Source organism: Rattus norvegicus, chromosome X, assembly GCF_036323735.1.
Source record: "Rattus norvegicus strain BN/NHsdMcwi chromosome X, GRCr8, whole genome shotgun sequence".
In the NCBI taxonomy this organism is placed as follows: Eukaryota; Metazoa; Chordata; class Mammalia; order Rodentia; family Muridae; genus Rattus; species Rattus norvegicus.
The window spans coordinates 150,574,721-150,589,146 of NC_086039.1; positions in this window are offsets into that span (position 1 = coordinate 150,574,721).

The window sequence follows — 14,426 nt, forward strand, 5'->3', positions numbered from 1 at the left end:
CCCATTTCAAGTCTGGTTCTCTTTGAATCCATATCTGTATATTTGTTGCTTTTCTAGTAATGTGCCAATGCTCAATTGCTCTGTCTGTTATAGGAGCATAGCATCCCAACAACAGATAAGCCTCTGAAACCCAGCTACCAGTACTGCAGTAGTATAACAGGATGTGCTTTACATTCATTTTTCTATTTATAAAATAGGGTATAGGTGTGAATTATCCACACAGTTGTTCAGCACTGTGTTCTGGGAGAGCCATAGGGAAGAAAGAGATCAGACAACTGGCCAAAGAAAATTGACCTGCCTAGAAGGCTGAAGTGAAAAATAAGTGAAACTAAAACAATAGTTGGAAATACTGATAGTCAATCACTAATAAGGAGGATAATCTTCCAAAAGAGTTGAAATAAAAAGTTTATATGTCTTCATAATTAGAATAGTATTTCACAAAGTAGTTGAAAGTAGAAAGATTTTAAACTCTTTGTAGTACTCGATTAACTAATACTGACAAATATGTTAATGATGATGTACATTATATGCTTATGCTTGATAGAAAATTAAATTATAGTAATTGTCAATTTCATAATGTTTTAAAGATACACAACAGGGAAGCAAATGCTAGATTGTCGAGTGTAAGAGGGTGATTCTGTCTTGTATTAAAGAGACAAATTAAAGTACTATTAAAAGACATATTACAGAAAGAGTACAGCTGGACTTTTGGGTACTTTGTGGGTTCTTTTTTCTTCCACCCTTTCAACCCATTAACACTATGTAGGAGAGAACAAAAGGATAAAGGGGAGAGAGGGCAGTGTTATCACTAGATTACTTCTTGCTGATTAGGGACTTGAACTTCTTGGGGCAAGTTTGATCTTTGTCATCAGGTTATCTAGTTTCTTTTTCTTGTTTCTTCTTTACACACAACTATTTAACTGCAACCAACAGCATCCAACCACCAACTACCAACCTACACAACTCTCTTGTGTAGCATATAGCATTCTTACACCCTCTAAAACCTCTCCAGAATTCAAACATCATGCAGTCACAAAAACTGTCTGCGGCTGGGAAAATCACACCCCTGCTAAGGTAGGAGACAAATTATAGTCAGCTGCTGTGCACAGTCTGAAGCAGCCCCATATCGCAAACCTGGGCTTAAAATGAAAACACAGTCTTATAATATTCCTGAGTTTTGAAAGAAACCCAAATTCTCACTACAAAAGGGACATATTAAAGAAAACAAGATAACCCTAGCAATTATACTCTAGAATAAATGGCACTTATATCCTGGACAGAAATTATAAAAATGCAATATCTATTAGTTTTTTCTTGTTTGGGTAGAATCAATCTCCTATAGGTAGTGTGTTTACTGAAATGTTTTCATCTTATACAGTTGTCTTATCAATCAGTATTCAAAAAGACTAGGTTCAAGCTCTTCTGTAAATGTTAAAATTCTATTTATAAAATAGGGTATAGGTGTGAATTATCAGCACATGGATTCTGAATTTCATTATATAAAATAGAGCAGTATTTGTATATACCACACACATATTCTCTTTTATATTTTATACCATTTCCAGATTTTTTATTATATTTGATATAATGTAAATCAGATGTAAATACTTGTTAGCTAGCATTGGTTACAGAATAATGACAATAAATAAAGCCTGCGTGAAGACACAAATTTCTCCAAATCTTTTCGATTTTCAGTTGGTCAAATTCACAGAAGTAGAGTTCATATATACAAAGGGATGATAGTATATTTAAATTTAAATTTATTTTTACTTATTAATTGAGCCTTGTCTTGCCTTGGTGGGGACACAGTGACATTGTCCCTGCCTCTGGGACAGGGACCCTGGTTGGTGTGAACCTATGTAGCTGCAAAATTAAAATAAAATGTTGTCTTTTACCCCCTCTAGATCCAGCACCGCACTGTTCCGTGATATTTGGTAGATTATCTTCATCTCAGTCAGCAAAGCCTCTCACCCGCTTTGCTCCATCCCACATCACACTGCTGACGGCTTCTCTCTGAGCCTGGCAAAAATCTCTCTACCCATCTAGTCCCCAAGGCAGGTTTCGATCATGACAGAAATATACATCCCAATTCCAAGGCAGCCTACTGTCACTGGCCACCACATATTCTCTTGAACCTAAATCGCTCTATGAAAGAATACACAAGACCCAACAAAGAAATAGAACTTCAGACCAATTTCCCTCATGAATATCGACGCAAAAATACTCAATAAAATTCTGGCAAACCGAATCCAAGAGCACATCACAACAATCATTCACCATGATCAAGTAGGCTTCATCCCAGGCATGCAGGGATGCTTTAATACATGGAAAACCATCAACGTGATCCATTATATCAACAAACTGAAAGAACAAAACCACATGATCATTTCATTAGATGCTGAGAAAGCATTTGACAAAATTCAACACCCCTTCATGATAAAAGTCCGGGAAAGAATAGGAATTCAAGGCCCATACCTAAACATAGTAAAAGCCATATACAGCAAACCAGTTGCTAACATTAAACTAAATGGAGAGAAACTTGAAGCAATCCCACTAAAATCAGGGACTAGACAAGGCTGCCCACTCTCTCCCTACTTATGCAATATAGTTCTTGAAGTACTAGCCAGAGCAATCAGACAACAAAAGGAGGTCAAGGGGATACATATTGGAAAAGAAGAAGTCAAAATATCACTATTTGTAGATGATATGATAGTATATATAAGCGATCAAAAAAGTTCCACGAGAGAACTACTAAACCTGATAAACATCTTCAGCAAAGTGGCTGGGTATAAAATTAACTCAAATAAATCAGTAGACTTCCTCTACAGAAAAGAGAAACAAGCCAAGAAAGAAATTAGGGAAATGACACCATTCATAATAGTCCCAAATAATATAAAATACCTTGGTGTGACTTAAACCAAGCAAGTAAAACATCTGTATGATATGAACTTCAAGACTCTGAAGAAAGAAATTGAAGAAGACCTCAGAAGATGGAAAGATCTCCCATGCTCATGGATTGGCAAGATTAATATAGTAAAAATGGCCATTTTACCAAAAGCGATCTACAGATTCAATGCAATCCCCATCAAAATACCAATCCAATTCTTCAAAGAGTTAGACAGAGCAATTTGCAAATTCATCAGGAATAACAAAAAACCCAAGATAGCTAAAACTATCCTCAACAATAAAAGGACTTCAGGCGGAATCAGTATCCCTGAACTCAAGCAGTATTACAGACCAATAGTGATAAAAACTGCATGGTATTGGTACAGAACCTGCCAGATAGACCAGTGGAATAGAATTGAAGACCCAGAAATGAACCCACACACCTATGGTCAACTTGATTTTTGACAAAGGAGTCAAAACCATCCAATGGAAAAAAGATAGCATTTTCAGCAAATGGTGCTGGTTCAACTGGAGGTCAGCATGCAGAAGAATGCAGATCGAGCCATGCAAGTGGATCAAGGACTTTCACATCAATCCAGATACACTCCAACTAATAGAAGAAAAGTTGGGGAAGCATCTCGAACACTTGGACACTGGAGAAAAATTCCTGAACAAAAGACCAATGGCCTATGCTCTAAGATCAAGAATCGACAAATGGGATCTCATAAAACTGCAAAGCTTCTGCAAGGCAAAGGACACTGTTGTTAGGACAAAACGGCAACCAACAGATTGGGAAAAGATCTTTCCCAATGCTACAACAGATAGAGGGCTTATATCCAAAATATACAAAGAACTCAAGAAGTTAGACCGCAGGGAGACAAATAACCCTATTAAAAAATGGGGTTCAGAGCTAAACAAAGAATTCACAGCTGAGGAATGCAGAATGGCTGAGAAACACCTAAAGAAATGTTCAACATCTTTAGTCATAAGGGAAATGCAAATCAAAACAACCCTGAGATTTCACCTCACACCAGTGAGAATGGCTAAGACCAAAATCTCAGGTGACAGCAAATGCTGGCGAGGATGTGGAGAAAGAGGAACACTCCTCCATTGTTGGTGGGACTGCAAATTGGTACAACCATTCTGGAAATCAGTCTGGAGGTTCCTCAGGAAATTGGACATTGAAATACCTGAGGACCCAGCTATACCTCTCTTGGGCATATACCCAAAAGATGCCCCAACATATAACAAAGACATATGCTCCACTATGTTCATAGCAGCCTTATTTATAATAGCCAGAAGTTGCAAAGAACCCAGATGCCCTTCCACAGAAGAATGGATACAGAAAATGTGGTACATCTACACAATGGAATATTATTCAGCTATCAAAAACAATGACTTTATGAAATTCATAGGCAAATGGATGGAACTGGAAAATATCATCCTGAGTGAGGTAACCCAATCACAGAAAAACACACATGGTATGCACTCATTGATAAGTGGCTATTAGCCCAAATGCTTGAATTACCCTAGATGCACAGAATACATGAAACTCAAGAAAGATGACCAAAATGTGAATGCTTCACTCCTTCTTTAAAAGGGGAACAAGAATACCCTTGGCAGGGAATAGGGAAGCAAAGTTTAGAACAGAAGCAGAAGGGACACCCATTCAGACCCTGCCCAACATGTGGCCCATACATATACAGCCACCCAATTAGATAAGATGGATGAAGCAAAGAAGTATAGGTCGACAGGAACCGGATGTAGATCTCTCCTGAGAGACATACCCAGAATACAGCAAATACATAGGCGAATGCCAGCAGCAAACCACTGAACTGAGAACGGGACCCCCGTTGAAGGAATCAGAGAAAGGACTGGTAGAGCTTGAAGGGGCTCGAGACCCCATATGAACAACAATGCCAACCAACCAGAGCTTCCAGGGACTAAGCCAGTACCCAAAGACTATATACATGGTCTGACCCTGGGCTCAAACCTCATATGTAGCAATGAATAGCCCAGTAAGATCACCAGTGGAAGGGGAAGCCCTTGGTCTTGCCAAGACTGAAACCCCAGTGAACGTGATTGTTGGGGGGAGGGCGGTAATTGGGGGAGGATGGAGAGGGGAACACCAATATAGAAGGGGAGGGGTTAGGGGGATGTGGCCCGGAAACAGTGAAAGGGAATAATAATCAAAATGTAAATAAGAAATACTCAAGTTAATAAAGATTAAAAAAAAAGAAAAAGAATACACAACACCATAACCTTTTATCCAATTGATAATATACAATTTGCTCATCTAGACATACTAATCCTGTACACATCCATCCCTTAAGAATATTCATAACAACCTGTTAATGTACAGAGAGGAATCTTAACGTCCCCCTCCATGTTCTCTTGGCTCTCTCCCTGTCTTCCGGTTCCAGTCTCCTCCCCTTCCCTCAAACTTTTCTCCTCCCCATCCTTCCTTCTCGTCCAATGACAGGCCTCATTCTATCTTGTACCTGCCTTCACCTGTATGACATCATTCTAGAAGTCTCCATATTTGTGGAAGGCTGCTGTGAATGTAAGTCTTGCTTGTGTAACAATGTACATAAATTCTGGTCCCACTAACAGTAGAGGACTCTTTCCTTCCAAGGAGTGTCCTGTCAATGTTAATGACTTCATGATAATTAGAAACAACGTAAGTCCAGAAATCAAAGTTGTAGCAATGTCTCAGCAAAATGATTAAGACTGGGACTCTAAGGATAGCTCTTAAGGCTGTGGAAAACAACTTTAAAATATGAGTTCAAAAATATATAATTTTTCAACTGTCTTAGGGTTTTACTGCTATGAACAGAAACCAGGACCTAGTCAACTCTTACAAGGACAACATTTAATTTGAACTCGCTTATAGGTTCAGAGTTTCAGTCCATCATCATCAAGGTGGGAGCATAGCAGCATCCAGGCAGACATGGGGCTGAAGGAGCTGAGAATTCTACCTCTTATTCTAAAGGCAGCTAGCAGAAGATTGGCTTCCAGGCAACCAGGATGAGGGTCTCAAAGCCTATAGCCATAGTGACATACCAACTTCAACAAAGCTATACCTCCTGGTAGTGCCACTCACTGGGCCAAGCTTGTACAAATAATCACATCAACTATGCAAAATTATAAGGGTGCAAGATGAATTATGAGGGGCTTCATAAATCTAAAAGGACAGAGGTAGTTACATTATATACCACCTTGTCAGAAAGATACAAAGACCGATAGATAGATACAAATGCAGGCAGATTCCTGAGTTCAAGGTCAGCATGGGAAACAGTGAGCCCAGGCCCAGGTGTGGTAGAAATAGTAATTTCAGGTCAGGGTCCCACCCAACTCGTTTATCATCTGTACTTCAAAATGACAGACAGATCTCTGAATTCTTTTGCAATGTTAAGAAAAAAAATGTATGTTAGCTCTCTTCTAGGAATCAAAGTGTTGTGATCAGGGAATGGTGATTCATAGGATAATCAAAAGGAAAAATGCAGTAAATGTCTGAATTGATATGTAAATAAAACCTGGACTTTTGGTCTGCATGAGTTTTCTCTAGAGACAGTTGAGCTGTCTGGAGATACCTGGAGAGTGAAAACAGCTCTTCTATAATTTTTACTATAAAAGAGAACTGTCTCAACCAGAGACTTTTTAAGAATAGTAAAAAAGCTGTCAAGAGCAGAGTAGAACACATGCAGAGGGAGAGAGAGAGAGAGAGAGAGAGAGAGAGAGAGAGAGAGAGAGAGAGAGAGAGAGAGAGAGAGAGAGAGAGGAGTGAGAGAGAGGGTGAGCTTTCTGTAAAGACAACTTAGCAGAACTTAGGCTACCAACTTGGAACCAGGATCTGACTTCCAGATATTCTTTTTGGTGCTCCCAGATACCCTTTTCTCAGAAACCCTATACAAACCAAGGCTGGTCCTTGCCACTGTTTCACATTACATCCCACTTACTGCCCTCTCCAAGTCATCCCCTCCCACAATCTTACCCTTTACCACTTTCCCTATTATTTCTTAAACTCCTTTATAGGGATAGAAAATTATCAGCCATAGAGATGTTTGCAGATCTTCCACCTAATAGCATATTTATACACTCTCTGAAGTAGTTGATGACAGATGCTATAGTTGACCTTTTCTGTCTTTGACATGAACCACATTTTTGCCATGTTGAATTAGACGAAAACATTACACTTGCAAAGATCAAGCCATTTTGTTTCCAAACACATTTAACAAGTAATTTCTTTATAGTATTTATCTTTCCTATCAGAACATCTTAAATATTATTCAACTTTTGTTGGCTTAGTCATGTTTGCCTATTATACAACTAGTGAACTAACAATTGAAGCCTCCTTTGATGCCCCTGATTTACAACCCTGACATACTTAAACCAAATTCTAACACCACATCTGTATAGATGTTGAAAGTTTTACGTTTCATCTGTACTTATGATTTCCTCCTCCTTAAACTTTTATACCTGTTTTTTAAATCAGGTTAGCTTTGCCTCATTTAACTATTTGTTGTAGTAAAATATTTAAATATTCTAGACTTTTAAGATACTATTAGACTCCTCTTGCCAAAATAAGAATCGTCTTCCAGTGATACTTTGCTTTTTAAAATATATTTTTAAACCAAAATAATTTGCTAAATTTATTTGTTAAAATTTGTTAAGATTTGCTAAAATTCAATATAAAAAAGTAGAACAGAACTGAAAAATATCATCCTGAGATAACTCAGATTCAAAAGGACATGCATGGTATATACTCACTAATAAGTGGATATTAGCCAAAAATACATACAGATTACCAAAGAAACTGTCCACAGAACTCAAAAAAGGTTAACAATCCAAAGGCCAGTGGTGAGGGAGGGAGGGACATAGGTGGGAAAGAGGACAGGGAGGGGAAGAGGAGAACATAATCAGGTATTGGGAGGGGAAAAAGGACTGAAACCTTGAGGGCCAGCAGAAAGAATGGAAATGGACAACTTGGGAGGTAAGAGGTGGGGTGACACCCCAGAATGTACCAGAGACCTGGGAAGTGAGAGACTATTAGGATTCAAAGAGAGGGACCCTAGATGAAATGCTCTACAGTGAGGAGAGGGAACTTGTAGAGTCCACCTCCAGCAGAAAGACAGAACATCAAGTGAGGGATAGGGTTGTCATCCTACAGCCAAAACTCTGATGCATAATTGTTCCTGTCTGAAGGAACTGCTGGAACACAAATGGAGAAGATCTTGAGGAAAAGGAGGTTCAGAGACTGGCAGAAAGTGGGGTCCAGATCAAGGAAGGGCCCCAAGGCCTAACACTATTATTGAGGCTATGGAATACTCACAAAAAGGGACCTATCATGACTGCCCTCCCAATGACCCAACAAGCAGCTGAGTCAGATGCAGATATTTTCTCCCAAACAATAGACAGAAGCCGCTGACCCCTCTGGTTGAAGTAGGGAAAAGCTGGAGGAAGCTAAGGAGGAGGGCAACCCTGTAGAGGGACCAGCAGTCTCAATTAACCTGGACCACTGATCTCTCTCAGAAACTGAATCACCAACCAGGCAGCATACACTCAGTTGAGATGAGGCCTTCAACACATAGACAACAGAGAACCCTTTGGTCTGGGTTCAATCAGAGAACATGTCCCTAACCCTTAAGAGACTGGAGGCCCTAGGAAGTTTAGAGGTCTCTTGGGGTGGGTGTGGTAGGGACATCCTTGTAGAAATATTGGGAGGAGGTCAGGGAGGAGCTATGGGATGTGGAACTGTTGGGGGGCATGGATCAGGAGGGGAATAAAATCTGGAATGTAAAAATAAATAAAAATTAAAAGAAAACCAATAATTTTGTGTCTCTAACTTGACCACTTACAAGTATATGAGGTAAGAGAGAAGACACTCCTTCATCAATTTAGAGGACATGGGAAACCAGAATGCTATAATAAATAGTACTTATGGGAAATAACCATAACTTGCCCCTGGGTAGGTTATAGCAATGTAAATAACAGTAATAACTTCTAATATTTTCTGAACATTGCTATGTTCTGTCTTAAACTCTTTATAAGCAGCACCTTGAGTCATTTTCACAACAATCTGATGAGGCTCAAGTAAACAAAGTAAGCTGTGGGTGTGGAGTTTACATATACACTTTCACGATCTGATGCAATAGTTCACTCTGTAACTACTCCATTATACTTGTTATGAGGGAAGTATTAACACTTTAGGTACACAAGTATGAAAATTAATATTCTGAGTTTAAGAATTGACTAATGTTACTCAATATATAAAGACCAGGTTTGAACTGGAATTTAATTTTGCCTGACTTCGGACCAGTTTTCTTTCAGCCCTGCCTCATTTATGAAGTCAAATAATATTCATCCGGTGTCTAGACAGTGTATACTTTTAATTTTTAGATGAACTCCTCCCAGTTACTTTTGTATTATTATCATTAGGTTCTAGGAAGTTAAGGCTAAGAACTATTTTTGACCAATGGGATCCTAAGTGTTTTTCTCTCTCTCTCCTCTCTCTCTCTCTCCCTCTCCCTCCCTCCCTCTTCCCCCTCCCCCTCTCTCTGCACTAATTTTCATAACCATACACCAGTTTATAATCTTAACAACAAAAAAATAAATGTTCTCTTTTTTTCCATATTCTCACCAACATTTGTTTTTGGTGGGTTTTTTTTTTGTTTGTTTGTTTTTGTTTTTTGTTTTTGCTTAGACATTCTGACTAGGGTAAGATGAAATCTCTATGTTTCATGTAGTCTTGATAAACATTTTTCAGTAAACATAAGCAACTACTGATAGATATTCTCCATTCTCATGGCCTCTTATAAAATTTGGATATACAAACAGAAAAATACTGATTTTGATCTTTTTTCTTCAGAGGCATAAAGCATGTTTGTTTTCTTCTCAAAGAACCAAAGGAAAAAGAGTGGCCGAGTGGAGGAAGAGGAGGAGGAGATGGAGGAGGAGGAAGTGGAGGAGGTGGAGGAGGAAAGAATAATATTTTCAACATTTTCAAAGTCTCTTTTTCTTTCTTTTGAAAACGTCAATAAGGCCATGACCCATTTGACCATAGTATCACTTTCTTCGTGATTTTGTTGTTGCTGTTGCTTTAAAAATTATTAGAGAGGCAAAGCCAGTAAAATGTAATTACAAGAGTAATTATGGAGACCTTTAAGTTAAACATGTATTTATCCAGTTCAACAAAACTAAGTTTAGTTATATTTTAGAAACAGCTAGGCCCTGTTGAAAAATAATGGAAAAGATGAAAAGATGAAGTAGAAGATTTGTTCAGACAAACAGAAATGACCACACTTACTTTATAATTAACTAGGGAAAAGATTAATTATCAAGTTTAAATATTTGGATATTTGAAGGAATGGCAGTCCAGGAAGATAATCCTGGGTATAGAATCAAAATACAGCTATGTATTTCATATACAGTTAGACTTTTTCAAATCTAAAATGTTTTCTTTGGTGATTTTCAAGTATGAACAAAAACAGAAGCTCTTATAGTGGACAGTCCAAAGGGTTATTTCTTTTTATTATTTTTCTTTTTATTGGTTATTTTATTTATTTACATTCAAATGTTATCCCTCTTCCAAATTCCCCTCCTGAACTCCCTTATCCCCTCCTCCCTCCCTCTGCCTCTGTGAGGGTGCTACCCTACCCACCTACCTACTTCTCCCTCAGTGGTCTAGCATTCCCCTATCCTAAGTCATCAAGCCTCCACAGGACCAAGAGCTCCCTTTCCAGTGCTGCTAGATAAGGCAATTTTCTTCTACATATCCAAATGGAGCCATGGGTACTCCCTGTGTACTCTTTGGTTGGTGGTTTAGTCCCTGGGAGCATTGGGGGATCTGGTTAGTTGATATTGTTCTTCCTGTAGAATTGCAAACCCCTTCAAATCTTTCAGTCCTTCTCCTAACTCCTCCACTGGGGTCCCTGTGATCAGTCCAATGTTTGGCTGTGTATATTCACATCTGTTTGGTCAGGTTCTGGCAGAGCCTCTCAGGGGACAGCTATACTGTACTCCTGTCAGCATGGCATCAGCAATAGTGTCTGCGTTTGGTTCTGCAGATGTGGTGGATCCCTGGGTGGGGCAGTCTCTGGGTGGCCTTTCCTTCAGTCTCTGCTCCACTCTTTGTCCCTGCATTTCCTTATGACAGGAGAAATTCTGGATTAATACTTTTGAGGTGGGTGGGTGGTCCCATTCCTCAACTGGGGGTCATGCCTAACCACTGGATATGTTACAGGCTCTATCTCCCCTGTGTTGGGTATTTTGACTAATGTCCTCCCTGTTGGGTCCTGGCAACCTCTTGGGTCCCTAGCATCTTTGACTTTCTAGTGGCTACCACCAGTTCCCCTTCCCCCACTGCTATACACTAAATACTTTCAAATTCCTGATCCTCTGCACTTCTTCTCCATCTTCTATAACAATAATCATATCCCTCAGAAAGAACTGGAAGAGCTTGAAGGGGCTCGAGACCCCAAAAGTACAACAATGCCAAGCAACCAGAGCTTCCAGGGACTAAGCCACTACCTAAAGACTATACATGGACTGACCCTGGACTCTGACCCCATAGGTAGCAATGAATATCCTAGTAAGAGCACCAGTGGAAGGGGAAGCCCTGGGTCCTGCTAAGACTGAACCCACAGTGAACTAGTCTATGGGGGGAGGGCGGCAATGGGGGGAGGGTTGGGAGGGGAACACCCATAAGGAAGGGGAGGGGGGAGGGGGATGTTTGCCCGGAAACCGGGAAAGGGAATAACACTCGAAATGTATATAAGAAATACTCAAGTTAATAAAAAAAAAAATAATCATATCCCTCTAGTATGGACGAGACCAGTTACTAATATCTAGCTTATATTTTATGGCAAGATGAAAGGAATTTTACACATAAAATTATGGCCCCAATTAATTTAGACTTAATAAAAGGGGAGATTAATTCATGTGTCAGGAATTATTCAGATGAAATCCTTAAAAAGAGGACTTGAAATTTCCCTGAGTCAGAAAATCATCGTTTAAGACTGACCTTCAATAAACAAGCTGCCAAGTTGCTAAAGGACTGAGAGTCATGGGCTAAGAGAGTTCAAGTGTCTTTTAAGAACTACGTAGGTTCTGCACCATGATCACTTTTGGCCAACATACAGGAAGAAAATGGAACCCTTTGTGTTATAATAACAGCACACCACATCGAAGTTGAGCTTCTAATGAGATTACAGCAATTGCTACTACCTTGATTGCAAATTGCTCATACCCAGTAGCAGCTGACACAGCCGAATGGTGCCAACAGTATTTTTAACTTTAAAAAGCTGCAATAAAACAACTTTGTTGTGGTTATTTTTTCAGTCAGCAACAGAAAACCAAAACATTTAACTTCAAGCAAGTATATGGAAACTTCACAGATACTCCATTTAGGAAGGTGGTTTGTTACTATAGTAGAAAGAAATCATGGTTGAGTAAATGTGCATGAGAGAAGAATTTGGCAATTACTGCATAGGATACACACTGTGCATGAAACTTGTTCATGTAATATTTTATTTCTAGGTCAAATCCACCTACTCTGTTGCGCTACACAGTGGTTAGTTTGTAGTTGTAATTCAGTTGGAATTAACTTGTTTATAGTAGAAACTAAAGGATTTTTTTAATATTAATTATCTAGATAGCCATGATATTGCTGAAATTTTTATTTCAATATTGATGAACAACTTTGGAATTAAACATCCTACATGCTACTTTTCATTCCATCAGCTACTTGGGACACTGAGAATTCTACTTCTGTCTTTATCTTCTATGCTCAAAAGCAACTTTGTTTAGACTCTTACCTTTAGGACTTATGCTACTACTTCTCCATCATCTCCACTTTCGTTTGCTCTGCAGGTTTAGTTTGACTGTAACTTTTATCTGTGGATTACCCTGCCTTTCACAGCTTGGCAAGTCTCTTTAATCGTAACAAAGTTTTTCTTATTACCTGCATGCTCTGTCTTCACATCCTTCCTGGACAGGCTGCTCCTCTTCAAGAAATGTTCAGTATCTAGCCATTTCATCCACTTGAGAAATTGGTGGCAATGTTTTTAAACATTGCTCACTTCTTACCTCTACTTTCAAGTCTTTGTTCTATGTATCTTTCCTCCTCTTTTCTGTTTGCCCCTTGAAGCTCCACCCCTGAAGGTTAGGCTAATCACTGCCGCCTCTCACCCCTCAGAACAGTCAGTTCTCATTCCATAATAAACAGTAACTGGGTATAATTTTCTCTATTAGAATTACTGTGCCTCCCACTGACTGAACCCATCAGCAGTACAAATCTTATCTCATTCATCTTTGGATTCCATGTACTTGAGCATAGAAGATAAAGATAGAAGTAAAATTCTCAGTGTCCTAAATAGCTGATTGAATGAAAGCGGTCTTTACAAAGATCCAGGAGAATCTCGATGAATCCTCATAATTTTTCTTTAAATGCCTGGCCCTTAAAATTATGAAGAGCTTAGAAATTGATAGAAATAAGAACAATAGTTTTCTTAAAAGTTTCCCCTAAAATATTACTGTCTACCCTCCCTATTTCAGTATGAATAGAAATAAAGTAGGAGAAATTGTGGCTATAAAAATGGAGAGGGATCACTAATTTTAATCCTGATGCATTTGATCTCAATCTTGGTTGACTCTCCAAACTCTTAACAATCTTTCAGATACCAAACATTCCCTAGTAAGATGGCTGCATGTCCCTTTTTCTTACAGTTTATCTTATTAATTGCCCCTTTTCTTTAGTTTATCTTGTTAATTGATTAATACTGTTTACTTACAAAAATTATCACAACAAATTTCCACTACACAGTGGTGGAAAGAGAGTAAAAAATTAGCGAACATTGACAACATATGGTAGTATCTGCTATGGTAAAATTCACTGTGATACAGATGAAAAACTTGCTATTCATACTGGATTGGGCAAGAGATTGCAAGAGTTCAAGCAATCGAGGCTTAAAAAGAAAAGCATTCATATGAGTTCTCATAGTAGTAGTAGTGACTACTATCTTGATCATCTGCAGTATCATAGGAAGTTTTGGTGTGATTTTGTACCTCTTTTGAAATAGATAGTAACTGTAACTAGAAAATTATACTCAAAAACGTTTATCACAACTCTAACGGGGTTGGGGATTTAGCTCAGCGGTAGAGCGCTTGCCTAGAGAGCGCAAGGCCCTGGGTTCGGTCCCCGGCTCCGAAAAAAAGAAAAAAGAAAAAAAAAAAAAAGACACACACACAACTCTAGAACTTCTGGCACTCAGTTGTCTTAGGGATGAATACTTGTCATTCAAGCACTAAGTTAGGAGTCAGTTGCTATTAGATTTGACCAAGTATTACCACAATCAACTAAGAAATAATGCTCTACTCTGACACACTCAAGATCACAGTTGAGGCTGAAAGACCACCGGGGTGGGGAAGACCCCCACTCAAATCTCGAGACAACGCAACCCCCAAGAACTCACGAGAAACCAGTCTTGATGTAATAAACAAGAGGTGTATTTGAGGAACCAGAGCTCTGGGGACGACACGTA